The sequence below is a fragment of the Bos grunniens genome, chromosome 1 (assembly GCF_055505025.1).
Source record: "Bos grunniens cultivar Pamir isolate PY7600 chromosome 1, Bosgru_T2T1.0, whole genome shotgun sequence".
NCBI classification, from domain to species: domain Eukaryota; kingdom Metazoa; phylum Chordata; class Mammalia; order Artiodactyla; family Bovidae; genus Bos; species Bos grunniens.
Window position 1 is genome coordinate 32814836 of NC_141165.1, and position 15042 is coordinate 32829877.

A 15042-nucleotide genomic window follows, 5' to 3' on the forward strand; every position below is an offset into this window, starting at 1 on the left:
CTAAACCACCCATGCAGTATATTTAATTCTTTAAATCCGTCCTCTATTGACAGATATTTAGATGTTTCTAGTATTTTTTTCACAGTACATGTATGCTTGTTAGTTTATTTGGTATCACTTTTCAAAGATGGGAAGGTACATTGGGACAGAAGTAAGACTCAGTGGAAGTTTTTGAACATTGCTGATACCACAAGAACAGAGACACTTGACTGTGGTGATATTAAGCTTTTCTGACAATATTTTAACATCACCAGGGGTAAGGGCTTTACATTCATTTTTAAACCAAATCTCTATAAGTCAATGTTTTTCTTGAATTTCACAATCCATGTTGATGCAATGTATGAATTAGAGCAGGGTCCAGTAGTCTATGACTTGGGGTTATTAATTTTTATTAGTTTGAGAAAAGTATTCTTTATTCTAGAGTGGATATTTCTAATGTTACCGGTAAGATAAAAGTCTACCAATTTCTAAAGAGCGTCTTAGTTTGGAATTTTTTTACATTTCCTTGCTGTCTACAGTAAGATTTTAAATCTTTTAAGTTGTAGTTATATATCTGTTTTTGTTAAAGGCATTTATTTTGTTAATCTTTTATTAATTTTTATTGGAGTATGGTTACTTTTCAGTCAAGTATTTTGTTTTAAAAATAACTTTGCCGTGAATCATCTTGTTACCAGAGATACAATATGGGACAATATTTTAAAACTGACTTTGTTGACTCAGCTGTTGTTGTTCAGTCAGTCAGTTGTGTCTGACTCTTTGCAACCCAATGGACTGCAGCACACCAGACTTCCCTGTCCTTTACTATCTCCTGCAGTTTGCTCAAACTCATGTCCAATGAGTTGATGATGCCATACAACCATTTCATCTCTGTTGCCCCCTTCTTCTCCTGCCCTCAATCTTTCCCAGCCTCAGGGTCTTTTCCAATGCATTGGCTCTTAGCATCAGGTGACTCTTCGATGGCTTAGAGGGCATGTGTATTTGTCTTGTGGAGTACTATTAGTTCCTTACCCTCCAGAGAGGTCTCTGTCTCCAGTTCTACAGGAATCCCATTCAGCTCCTGCTTTCTTGAAGTTTTGCCCATAAGAAGACATTACCAAGTTTTTGGCTCTTACCCAGTCTAACAGGTAAAAAATTGTGTTGCAGTGCAGTTTTAATGTGAATTGCTCTCACTATAAACTGTGTCATTTTCATATACTTCAGAATCATTTGTATTCCTTCTTTCAGGATCTATGTCTCTATGAACGTTATCCATTTTTTAGTTTGACTTTTTCTTTCCAATTTGAAGGGATCTTCTTTCATATATATATATATATATATATATGTATTCATATATATGGCAGAAGGCAATGGCACCCCACTCCAGTACTCTTGCCTGGAAAATCCCATGGACAGAGGAGCCTGGTAGGCTGCAGTCCATGGGGTCGCTAAGAGTCGGACACGACTGAATGACTTCACTTTCACTTTTCACTTTTCACTTTCATGCATTGGAGAAGGAAATGGCAACCCACTCCAGTACTCTTGCCTGGAGAATCCCAGGGACAGCAGAACTGGTGGGCTGCCGTCTATGGGGTCGCACAGAGTCGGACACAACTGAAGCAACTTAGCAGCAGCAGCAGCAGCATCACACATATATATGAGCTTCCCAGGTGACTCAGTGGTAAAGCATCCACTTGCCAGTGTAGTATATGCAGGAGACACAGGTTCGATCCCTGAGTTGGGAAGATCCCCTGGAGAAGGAAATGATAACCCATGCCAGTAATCTAGCCTGGGAAATCCCATGGACAGAGGAGCCTGGTGGGTCTACAGTTTATGGGGTTGCAAAGAGTTGGATACGACTTAGTGACTAAACAACAACAACATATATAACTGTATATATATAACATATATATATTCATCTATATGTATAAGAAGTGAAAATGTCAGTTATGTATATGTGTGTATATATATATAATATATTTAAAATTAGCCATTTTTCTGTATAAATGGCAAGTGTTTTTTACCTCTTTGTTTTCTGTTCATTTTAATGTTATCTGAAATGCCTTTGCAGCGTTAAACCACCAACTTCCTAAATTTCAACAAAAAGCAAGTAATACAAATAAAGAGAAGAAAATTTGGAAGAGGAAGATAACATTTCATGCAAGATAATTAACAGGAAGTTGAAAAGTAACATCAGATCAGATCAGATCAGTCGCTCAGTCGTGTCCGACTCTTTGCGACCCCATGAATCGCAGCACACCAGGCCTCCCTGTCCATCACCAACTCCCGGAGTTCACCCAGACTCACGTCCATCCAGTCAGTGATGCCATCCAGCCATCTCATCCTCTGTCATCCTCTTCTCCTCTTGCCCCCAATCCCTCCCAGCATCAGAGTCTTTTCCAATGAGTCAACTCTTCGCATGAGGTGGCCAAAGTACTGGAGTTTCAGCTTTAGCATCATTCCTTCCAAAGAAATCCCAGGGCTGATCTCCTTCAGAATGGACTGGGTGGATCTCCTTGCAGTCCAAGGGACTCTTAAGAGTCTTCTCCAATACCGCAGTTCAAAAGCATCAATTCTTCAGTGCTCAGCCTTCTTCACAGTCCAACTCTCACATCCATACATGACCACTGGAAAAACCATAGCCTTGACTAGACGAACCTTTGTCAGCAAAGTAATGTCTCTGCTTTAGAATATGCTATCGAGGTTGGTCATAACTTTCCTTCCAAGGAGTAAGCATCTTTTAATTTCATGGCTGCAGTCACCATCTACAGTGATTTTGGAGCCCAGAAAAATAAAGTCTGACACTGTTTCCACTGTTTCCCCATCAATTTACCATGAAGTGATGGGACCGGATGCCATGATCTTCGTTTTCTGAACGTTGAGCTTTAAGCCAACTTTTTCACTCTCCTCTTTCACTTTCATTAAGAGGCTTTTGAGTTCCTCTTCACTTTCTGCCATAAGGGTGATGTCATCTGCATATCTGAGTAACATAGGGAACTAATAAAGTTCCTTATTTTACAGATGAGGATGTCAAGTTAAACATTATATATACACAGTCATCCAGGATGGAGTGGTAGACTATACAGCATGCGTAGTTGGTTGCCAACCCAAGGCCATTCACTCTTCCTTGGTGGCTGAACCTAATTTTTGGGGTTTTTACCTCTGATTCATTAACCCAGACCTAATCCTGATTGGTCTCAGCCTTAAGAAGAGGCATTGAATTCTTCCTGGCAATTAGCCAATGAAATGAGAGGGAAAGTCTGTTGAGAGGGTTTGTGTAAAGTTTTTCTGGCTCATGAAAGCAGCCGCACAGGACTGATGCCCTCCTTTTTTTCAGCTGGGCTTTGCTAATTGAGATTTGCTGCCTAGAACTGAGGCAGCCACCTTGTCACCATGAAGGGCATTACCCTAAGGCCAGTGGCATGCTAAGGATACAGGGCAGAAAGGGAAGTCACTGGGGCTTTGGATGATGCTGTTGAGTTGCTGAATTAACCAATTAACCAAAATTAACCAATTTTGGAAACTGTCTGCCTTGGATTTCTAGTTATATGATGCATTCATTCTTATATGTCTGTTTATTTTTTATTTTTGCAAGTAATTCTTTTATTCTGTTTCCACTCTTTACTTGATGCCCCGCAATGGAAGAAGTGAGGACAACTCAGCTGCTTCTGTGAGCTTAAGATTGTCAGTGTCCTCTTCTCCTGTGCCCTTAATTAGTCTCTGCTTTTCTCTCCTATCCCCTCCTCCAAGCTCATGACTTCATTTATCTTCTCAAGCATGGAAAAACTCAACATGCAAATGTATACCTGTGTCACTTACCAATGGCTTTTTGGGTTAAGAGTTGGTTATTTCCTTCATTTGTTTCTAGTTTTTCGGTATGTGCCCAACTCATCTTTAAAATTTTAATTAAATCTTTTTATTGAAGTACAGTTGATTTATAATATTATGTTAGTTTCAGGTGTACAGTGCCATGATTCAGAGATATATATGTATATCTCTCTCATTTTCCCTTAGAGGTTATTGCAAAATACTGAATATAGTTCCCTGTGTTATACAATAGCTCCTTGTTGGTCTTATTTATTTACTTTATTAAACTGCTTTATTGACTTCACAATATATAATGAAGATATCTCCTTGCAATAGGTAAAGCTGTCCTGCTGACAGAAACTTACAGGTTGGGTCAACAACACAACAGTCAATTAGAAGTTGGTAATAGGAGACCTACAAGAAACAAGTAACTACAAAGTCTTACAACAAAAGCACATCACAGATATCTGTATTTAGGGAGCAGATGTGTCTCCCTATTAACTTCAGGGAAAACATCAGGATTTAAGGCATGTGGCAAAACTCATTAAGATGGTCATGGTGAGGTGGGGGTGGGGTGGGATCAGTGCTAACTGCCCACAAACTATGACTCAACTGCTTTTCCTTCAGCCATCTCACCTTCTCCCCAATCCTTTCCAAATTCTTTCTCATTCTTGCCTGTGGCTCTCTCTCCAAGCCTCTGAGTCATGCACCATCTGTACTATAGGATGCGCTGCCTAACAGGGAACGCCTATGATTTCCTCCAGGTATGCAATAGCCACCAGCTTACAAAGGGATGGATAAGGGCTCTTTATTAGCATCTTGCTCTTTTTCACTCTTTATTTCATTCTCCTGGTTGGCATTTTCCACAGTCAGTTTTTTTTTTACTGCTTGTTTCTTTTTGGACGCCATTGCTCCTGGGTTCATCCTTGCTGTTTTCTGCACCTCCTAAACCCACAGACCTGCAGAGGGTCAGGGTGGAGGCGGTTGGCCCATTTCTGGCCCCTTATTTACTTTTTTAAGCTAGTTTTATTGAAGTTTTCTATCACTTGCAACTGAAAGCTTTTCAATATTGATACAGCCCAGTACTTAAACCTTCCCACTCCAAGCTAAGTGAAGTTTTGAATACATTGTGTTCTTTACAGATAGACATCAGGTATGAAAATCTTATCATTTTCATGGAGAAAGATACTGGAAAACTTTTTTGTCCTGGATTAAAAGTGTAAAAATATGTGTTTAAGAAGGTTAAAAAACTAAATAAAAAGTTAAAATGAAATGCAAAATTCTTTACCCTTATCACATTTCAAGCAGGCTAAGTCACCTGTCCTTTGTTGTAATGATTTTTCAAAATGCGTGGAAAAGTTTTGCTTCTTTGTGACATTGAAATCAAAGATGATTCTGATATTTGCATTTAGTGCTGACACAGTAAAAGAACACACCTGTCCATTTTTGCTTTGCATTATCCTCTTTCTGTCAGTTGTGAATGTGATATAAAATAAGACCCTTCTGTGTAGCACTGGAGAACCTCCAAATCCATCCTCAGTTTACCTCTCTGACCCCATTTCTGAGAGATTCTCTTGATTTATCCTCTGTGCCAGCAAGTCTGAATCAATATCCTTCTTACACATGACCTCTCCATGTCCCTGATGCTCTGTTCACCTCCCAGTGCTACTTCCTTCTTTTTGCAGGTCATGGCTTACCTTGTGTTTGAAGTCCAAATTCTGCCTCTCCTGTCTCCAATTCCATCTTCCTGGTGATATTTTCCATGATACCTCCTTTCTCTGTTCTCAACCCTGCTGGAAGTAATACTCCTTATTCTGAACTCTTGGAACATTTTATCTTTGCCTCTTTAACAAATTGATGCCTTTTATTTATCTCCATCTTTTAAAATGCATTTTTCTTCCAGTTGCTTTCTCCTGCTTTTTAAATATTTCTAAATTTGTAAGTATGCCTTTTAAAATGGCAATACCTAAATGGTCTTCATTTTCCTATCATCTAAAGTTTTTAAGGGAATATTCATATTTGCTTCATTGTTACAGCTCTCCAGTAGTGCTAGCATTGACACTGAGCCTTGCCCATAGTATTTGTAGAATAAATACATTGGATATTTTGTCATGTTTTTCCTAAACACTTTTACAGCTTGCTTGTTTGTACTTGTGTCAACTCAACTAGCCACTAGTAAATCTCCAGAATGATCTTTCAGAGTTGAAAAGCAAGGAGTCAATCACATGCCATAATTCGTTAAAAAGGAAAGGGTTTAATGGGTGTCAGGTAATGTTGGTCAGAGTAACAAGCTATTCTTGCTAGCCATGTTAGAATTCAATAATTAAAAGTTGGACCTTTTTTCCTGAATCACTTTCTACCTCTGTACCATTTGCTCCTAGGACATCATAGCAGAACAATAAGACCCTAAGAAATTTATCTATTAAATCAATTATCTTTGTGGGAGGGGTAAGCTATAATTACTTGCCTTACAGTAAACTAATAATAATGTACTTTAAAAATTTACTTATTTCCTGTGGAACCTGAAACAAAATGATACAAATGAGCTTATTTAAAAACAGAAATAGACTCACAGACATAGAAAACAAAGTTACCGTTAACAAAGAGGGAAGGTGGGGAGAATAAATTAGGAGCTTGATAACGGATACCCACACTGCTATGAATAAAATAGATAAACAGTAAAGACCTACTGTATAGCACAGGGGACTATATTTAATATCTTGTAATAACCTATAATGGAAAAGAATCTGAAAAAGAATATGTATTATATATACACGAAAGTGAAAGTGAAAGTCACTCAGTCATGTCTGACTCTTTGTGACCCCATTGACTAAGCAGTCCATGGAACTCTTCAGGCCGGAATACTGGAGTGGGGAGCATTTCCCTTTTCCAGGGGAATCTTCCCAACCCAGGGTTCAGACCCAGGTCTCCCACATTGCAGGCAGATTCTTTACCAGCTGAGTCACAAGTATAACTGAATCACTTTGCTGTATATCTGAAACATTGTAAATCAATTATACTTCAATTAAAAAATAAAATGTACATATTTCTATAAAATATAATTGCTGCTGTGTGTGCTTAGTAGTGTCCGACTCTTGCAAACCCATAGACTGTCAGTCCCATAGACTGCCTATGGGATTCTCCAGGCAAGAATACTGGAGTGGGTTGCCATTTCCTTCTCTAGGGGATCTTCCTGACCCAGGAATTGAACCCAGGTCTCCTGCATTGCAGGCAGACTCTTTACTGACTGAGCTACGAGGGAAGCCCATAAAATATAATTAACGTATATTATATTCTTCGCAAAGAGTCAGACATGACTGAGCGACTGATCTCTGATCTGATATTATAGATTAAAAATCCAATTTGCTGGTATGTGTTGTATGACTATTGTTTACATTTTACACATGAGTGTATGCATTGATCCTTCACTTTATAAGGTAGATATTGTTATCTTAATTTAATAGACAAGGAAGCTGAAAGTCAGTATAGAGAAACTTCTCAAGTTAGGTCAAACATTTAGAGAGTGGCAGGGCTTGGAATGAAATCCAAGTCTTACTCACTCCTCAGTCTGGGATTTTTCCACTGGCTAAGATGCCTTGTTTGATAGTTTTCATATAACTTAGTACATACACGGGTTAAAACTTAAGGTCCACACAAGAAATGAAGAGGGGAGGAGATAAATTTTATTGAGTCTTCCTTTACTATATCATTGTCTTATCTCAAATATTGTAAAGTTGAAAGTAGCAATCTCTGTAGAATTTAACTGGAGTTACAGAGCTACTCCTCATATCCTCAGTTTCACTTTCTGTGGTTCCAGTTAACCCTTGTCAATCACAGTTGGAAAATACTAAATGAAAAATTCCCAAAGTAAACAATTTGTAAGTTTTAAATGGTACCCATTTTTTCTAGCGTGATGAAAGCTTGCGCCAGCCCACTCCATCCCACCTGCTCCATCCCTTTGTTCAGTGCTTCCCATCAGTCAGTCACTGAGAGGCTGTCTGGGTTATCAGGTCAACTGTTGCAGTTTCTCAGTGCTGATGTTCAAATAACCCTTCCTTTATTGATAATAATGGCCCCCAAGCACAAGAGTAGTGATGCTGGTATCAGATATGCCAAAGGGGAGCTGTAAAGTGATTTCTTCAAGTGAAAAGGCAAAAGTTTCTGAGCTAATAAGGAAAGAAAAAAAATCATATGCTGAGATTGCTGAAATCTATGGTAGAACAATTCTCCATGAAATTGTGGAAAGGAGGAAAAAGAAATTTGTGCTAGTTTTGCTGTTGTGCTTTAAACTGCAGAAGTTATGGCACAGGCATGTGTGATAAGTGCTTAGTGAAGATGGAAACGACATTAAATTTGGACAGGATATTTGGAGGGAGAAGTGGGATTCACATAACTTTTTGGCTCCCAAGTGGCTCAGTGGTAAAGTACCTGCCTGCTAATGCAGGAGACGCAGGGGACACAGGCTGGATCCCTATGTTGGGAAGATCCCCTGAAGAAGGGATGGCTACCCATTCCATTATTCTTGCCTGGAGAATTCCATGGACAGAGAGCCTGGTGGGCTACAGTCCATGGGGTTGCAAAGAGTCAGACCTGACTGAGTGACGGAGCACATTCACATAACTTTATTACAGTATATAATTATTTTGTTTTATTATTAGTTAGTATTGTTAATTTCTTTCTGTGCCTAAACAGTAAATTTAACAAAGGGATGTATATATAGAAAAAGCAGTATTTTTACAGTTTGGTACTATCTGTGGTTTCAGGCATCCACTGGTGCTTTTGGAACACATCCCCTGGGAATAATACTATATTAGCAAACTTTTATTACATAAACATGCCAGTTAGAGCAGTTAATGTGTGCACAGTTGAAATGATTACATTTTGGTAAACTTTTGTTAAAAGAACTAACCATATTTTTTTCTTTCAGTTGTCTGAACAATTTGGGTAAGTATTTAACTCTTCCTTTAATAATTTACGTATTACTATCGACTGACAAGTCTTTAAATTCATATCAACGGAAGTATTTCCCAAGAATTTGCAAGTAGGTGGGGTTAAACAGAATTGCTACATAATGGAATTTAAGGATATTCTTTGGAGTTTGTTAAAAGGAAGCTGTTTCATAAGTCAGGAAACCTCTTTACATGTATAATACTCTATCCAAAAAATTATGTTTTTGAAACAAATATTGGCCTTTTTGTGAGAGAGGCAGCTTTAAAATTACAGGTTACTAGTAAATTCAGCTGCAGTAAATTCTTAATATATGTAATTCTGACATATTTAAATGATAGCAGACAAGTACGGTAGCAAAAAAGAGCCCTGGGTACCCATTAATATAGTTGAAGTACTTCTTGTAACACTCCCAGATCCCATTTCCCTTCTTCATTTTTAAGAAGTTACCTCCATCATGAATCTTGTATTTATCATTCTCTCAATTTATCATTATCTTACATTTTCACACCTTATTCCATTTATATACATGTACATACTCTTCCCCACCCCTCAAGAGACTCCTAGGTAATCATTAAAGTGTTACATTTTCAAAGCTTGTGTAGATACTACCAGATTTTACATTTCTGAGATTTATCTGTTTTGATACATATTACCTTATACATGATCTAGAGATCATTCATTTTAGCATTATGTAATATGATATTGAATGAATATTGAATATACCTAGTAAAGAATCCATTTTCCTTGACACGTATGAGGTTGTTTCTAATTTTCACAATGACAAATAATGCTACTGTGGTTCTCCTTCCTTATGTTTCTTGTTCATAAGTAGAGGAGTTTCTCTAGTTCCAAGAATGGGACTGATGGTTTGAAATGCATCTTCAACTTTCCCTAAACAATAGCAGGTGTCTGGAGATGCATCCTGCCTCTTGCCCCTGTGTGTGTGCTGTGTGTGTGTATTTTGTGTGCTTCCTGCATAGCTTATTTCTTTGGGTTCCTATTTGTGCATGTGGGGCTCCAACTGGGCAGATGAGGAGGCCACTGCTTGTGCATCTGCCTCCGTGTGTGTGTGGGAGGGGTGGGTATTAAGGAGCAGTATGTGGAGAAGGTTGGATGTGGCTACAGAAGTGCAGAGCTAGAAGGCTGAAGGACCCTCTGGTCACTGTAGTGTCCTCTGTCTTCCTCCTCATTCCACGTTCCCCTCTCAGGTCTTTTCCAGGCAGCAGTACCCAATGGAGCCTCCACTGTTATCTCTGAGGCCTGGGATCTAAGGGAGAGGGACAAACTGCAAAGCAATGGTGTTCTGAAGGCAATGGACCACGTCAACAATGTTGACGTGGTCCATTGCCATCATCTGAACCCTCATCAGCTTGCGTCCCTCTGTGATGGAACTCAAGAAGCTGGACAACCTGATGTTGAACTTGGATGAGACTGAGGACAAGTCCAAGTTTGTGGGCAAAGCCATGTTGGATGTGCCCTTGGCCATGTGTAAAGCAGGGGCAGCTGAACAGGAATTGCCCCTTCACCACCACATTGCTCAGCTGGCCAAGAACTCAGATCTCTTCCTGCCTGTGCCTTCAACATGATCAGTGGTGGCTCTCATGCTGGGAACAAGCCGACCACACAGGAGTTTAGATCCTCCCCATGGGTGCTGAGAGCTTTCAGGATGTCATGCGACTCAAGGTGGAGGTCTATCACACATTCATCTAGGAATAGTATGGCAAAGATGCCACTAATGTGGGAGATGAACATGGCTCTGCCCCCTGAATTCTGGAGATCAGAAGCTTCCAAGCAAAGCCTTGGAGCTGGTAAATGCAGCCATTGACAAGGCTGGCTATACCGAAAAGATTGTCATCAGCATGAATATTGCCACCTCAGAGTTTTATCATGGTAGCAGATATGACTTTGAGACTTTAAGTCTTACTGATACATCACTGGGGACCAGGACTTTGTTAGGGCCTATCTTGTTGTCTCTCTTGAGGCTGAAGTTTAGGCAGATCAATTTGATCACCAAAGCCATCCAAGTGTGCAAGCCCAGGAGAATGGCTGAGGGTCACGATGAGTCACCATTTGGGAGAGACTGAAGACAAGTTCATTGCCAACATGATGGGGGAACTGTTCACAGGCCAGATCAATACTGGTGCCTGGTGCATCTTGCTAAGTACAATCTGCTCATGAATGAGAATCACAGAAGAGCTGGGGCCTGAAGCTCGGTTTCCAGGACATAATGTCTGCAATCCCAGCATACTGTGATCCTTCTACCTGGACGGAGACTTGGAACCCCTGGCTCTTCCTCCTGGAACTTCTTCCTTTCAATCCTGCTTGCAATTTCATTCCAGACACCCGTGCTGCCCTGTTGCACTGCTCATGGGCTGCTTCAGCCCCTACTGCCTCCACTCTCCGCTCTCTGGGCTCCAGGTTGCTTGGAATGCAGGACCTGCGCAGTGCTGAATGAAGGCAGGTGCTGACTGTGTGCATCAGCCTGGCCTAAGATTATGTATGTGTTTGGTGGTGGTGGTTTAGTCACTAAGTCGTATCCAACTCTTGCGACCCCGTGGACTCCCAAGCTCCTCTGTCCATGGGATTCTCCAGGCAAGAATACTGGAGTGGGTTGCCAATTCTTTTTCCAAATAAACGTATGTTTTTATTTATTTTTTATTCATCCTGTTAGTTAATAAATCACTTCCCCATAACTCCAGGGGACCGTGTGTCTGTGTTTCTTGTGACTATAGGTTACTAGATGGCTTGAGGTGGGGATCTTGCTGAAATGGGAAGAGTAACAAAAAGGGCCTCGATGGTGGTTCCTGTGTGTGTTGAAAGCCTTCACTGCAACCTGGGTCAGTCCAGAGGTGGAGATATGTGCCTGGGGGCTCTACATTTGTCCCACTCTTCCCAATCCTAGCTTTCCTGTTCTTCCTATCCATCTATCTATCTATCATCTATCTATTATCTATATTAGGAGGGAAGTCCTGGTGGCTTACGGTAAAGAATCTGCCTGTAATTTAGGAAACACAGATTTGATCCCTGGGTTGAGAAAATCCCCTGGAGGAGGGCATGACAACCCTCTCCAGTATTCTTGCCTGGAAAATCCCATGTACAGAGGAGGCTGGCGGGCTACAGTCTATAGGGGTCACAAAGAATTGGACACAACCGAGTGACTCAAAAACAGAACTATTTTAGGAGAAGATCTCCTCCCTTAAGTGGGAACGGGGTTGCCTGGAACAAAGGCCACATTTCCCTGCTGCATTTGCAGCTCAGGGTGGATATTTCATTAAACTCCAGCAAAATATATGTAAGTGAATGTGTTCTGTGAGACTTTGAGGAGTGTCTTTCAATGAGGAGGTCATGCCCCCCTTCCCCTTTTTCTCCTTCCTGTTGGCTGTGATAAGATCATGGTGATTGAAGCATTGGGCAATACTTTAAAATCCTGTTTAAATGCACTTTAAGCATTCTTTGAATCTTGGTATTATGAAATGGAGTTTGGGGCCAGTTTGGCAAAAACAAAACAAAACAAAACAAAACACTGTAATTTCTCCTCTGATTTCTTTTTAAAATTATAGCTGCTTTCTTTTGACCAAAACCGGAAACTTTAACATTAAGATAACCCTTCTCATTCATTTTTTTAAAATTTTATTTTATTTTTAAACTTTACATAATTGTATTAGTTTTGCCAAATATCGAAATGAATCCGCCACAGGTATACATGTGTTCCCCATCCTGAACCCTCCTCCCTCCTCCCTCCCCATACCATCCCTCTGGGTCGTCCCAGTGCACCAGCCCCAAGCATCCAGTATCGTGCATCGAACCTGGACTGGCAACTCGTTTCTTACATGATATTTTATATGTTTCAAGCTACTGAATTTGATGTACTATTATTTACTTCCTATTTTGAATCTATGCTCATAAGAGAAACAGATATAAATTTTCTTTGTTGTACTCTTACTATCCAGTTGTGCCCTCTAGGTTATATTGGCATTCCAAAATGAGTCAGGGAGCTTCCTTACTTTTTCTCATCACTGAGGCAATTTCTGTAAGATTTATACTGTTAGTTACTTGAAGTTTTAGTAAAACTGCTGAGGTAATTTCCTGTAATTGTCTAAGCCTATCTTTTGGTGGGGGAAACTTTTGCTCTCTAATTTGATTTCTTTAGTGGTTATTATTTTATCTCAGCTTTCCTACTTTCTACCCTCTCCACCTGTCACGTTAGTGTTTCTCTGACTCATTGAGTCTGTCCTGACTTTCCTGATTTTCCTGGCCTCATTAGCCCATACCTTTGATCTCTATGTGGAATTTCAAAATGCATTTCACTTGATTTTTTTGTTGCTGCCTCTCAGCTTGGGAGGAAATAGGACAAAACAGGACACTTTCCTTCCCCTTTCCACCTGGTATCTTTTGTTGTTGTTCGGTCGCTTAGTTGTGTCTGACTCTTTGTGACCCCGGGGACTGTAGCACGCCAGGCCTCCCAGTCCCTCGCCATCTCCTAGAGTTCATCCAAGTTCATGTCCATTGAACTGGTGATGCCATCCAACCATCTCATCCTTTGCTGCCCTCTTCTCCTTTTGCCTTCAATCTGTCCTAGCGTCAGGGTCTTTTCCAATGAGTCGGCTGTTTGAATCAGGTGGCCAAAGTATTGGAGCTTCAGCTTCAGCATCAGTCATTCCAGTGAGTATTCGGGGTTGATTTCCCTTAGAATTGACTGGTTTGATCTCCTTGCTGGTATCTTTAGTCTCTCCAAAATTGGCGTTCCACAGTGGCAGATATAGGTAGTTTTCTTTACTGCAGACTAGACCAGTTATTTTGGACTTTGCTCTGGGTCCTAGGTACTTTAAAACATGTGTGTTTGTGTGTGTGTGTGTGAGGGGGTGTCCTGGTGACGTTTCCTTTTTCTTCTAACTTGACCTCCCTGCCCTCAGTGTCTCCACTTCTATGCCCCAAACATCCCTGTCCTTTTCCACTTATCTAAAAATACCCCTTATCAAAGGAAAATATCTGGCAATTTGGAGCATCTCTCTCTTATCTTCTTTTATTTAGTGAATCTTGTTGTATTGAGTATGGGAAAGGAGAATTTTCAGTTCAATGGATGGGAGATGTTGTTTCTCCAATTTAACTTTTCCTTTCGATGGTCCCTCATCATGAGTCATGAATCATGGACTTTTTTTTTTTTTGGTCTTTATAGTAGAATTTTACTGAGGGAGGCAGAAGGATAATGTGGAAAGAATTCTAACCTTGGTTTTATCCTTTCCTGTTTTTCTTTCTTTTTTATTTATTTTTTTTGAGTATAGTTGATTTACAAAGTTGTGTTAATTTCTGCTGTACAGCAAAGTGAATCAATTATATGCAAATACACACACACACACACACACACACACACACTGTTTAAGATTCTTTTCCCATACACGTCATTACAGACTATACAGAAGAGTTCTATGTGCTATACGGTAGGTCCTTCTTGTGTGTCTGTGTTTAGTCTCTTAGTCATGTCCGACTCTTTGCGTCCCATTGGACTGCCAGGCTACTCTGTCCATAGAATATTTCAGGCAGGAATACTGGGGTTGGTTGCCATTTCCTTCTCCAGGGGATCTTTGCAAACCAGGGATCAAACTCATGTCTCTTTAATCTTCTGTTATTTGTAGGTGGATTATTTACCACTGTACCACCTGGAAAGTCGAGGTCCTTATTAGTTATATATTTTATATATAGTAGTTTTAAAGTACCGAGGACCCAATTGAAAGTCCAAAATAACTGGTCTAGCCTGCAGTAAAGAAAACTACCCCAATTTCCCAATTTATTCCTCCCCCATTCCCTCCCTGGTAATCACATCTGTTTGCTATATCTGTGATTCTGTTTCTATTTTGTAAGTTCATTTGTAATATTTTTTTTTTAGATTCCACACATAAGTAATATTATATGATATTTTTCTTTCCCTGTCTGACTTATTTACTCAGCATAATAATCCCTAGGTTTATCCATGTTGCTGCAAGTGACATTGTTTGGTTCTTTCTATTGACTGCATAATATTCTATTGTGTATACATACCACATCTTTTTTTTTTTTCTAATCTATTCCTCTGCCAATGGATTTAAGTTCCTTCTATGACTTGGCTGTTGTAAATTGTGTTCAGTGAACATAGGGATGGAGCCAAAGCAAAAATAATACCCAGCTGTGGATGTGACTGGTGATAGAAGCAAGGTCCGATGCTGTAAAGAGCAATATTGCATAGGAACCTGGAATGTCAAGTCCATGAATCAAGGCAAACTGGAAGAGGTCAAACAAGAGATGGCAAGAGTGAATGTCGACATTCTAGGAATC

General features: G+C 40.0%; 2 pseudogenes; one reads left to right on the forward strand and one right to left on the reverse strand.

Moving 5' to 3' along the window:
* Window positions 1–4267: 4267 nt before the first annotated feature.
* LOC147379248 (protein BEX2-like) lies at window positions 4268–4767 on the reverse strand (annotated as a pseudogene).
* Window positions 4768–6040: 1273 nt separating this feature from the next.
* LOC147379249 (gamma-enolase-like) lies at window positions 6041–11405 on the forward strand (annotated as a pseudogene).
* Window positions 11406–15042: the final 3637 nt, after the last annotated feature.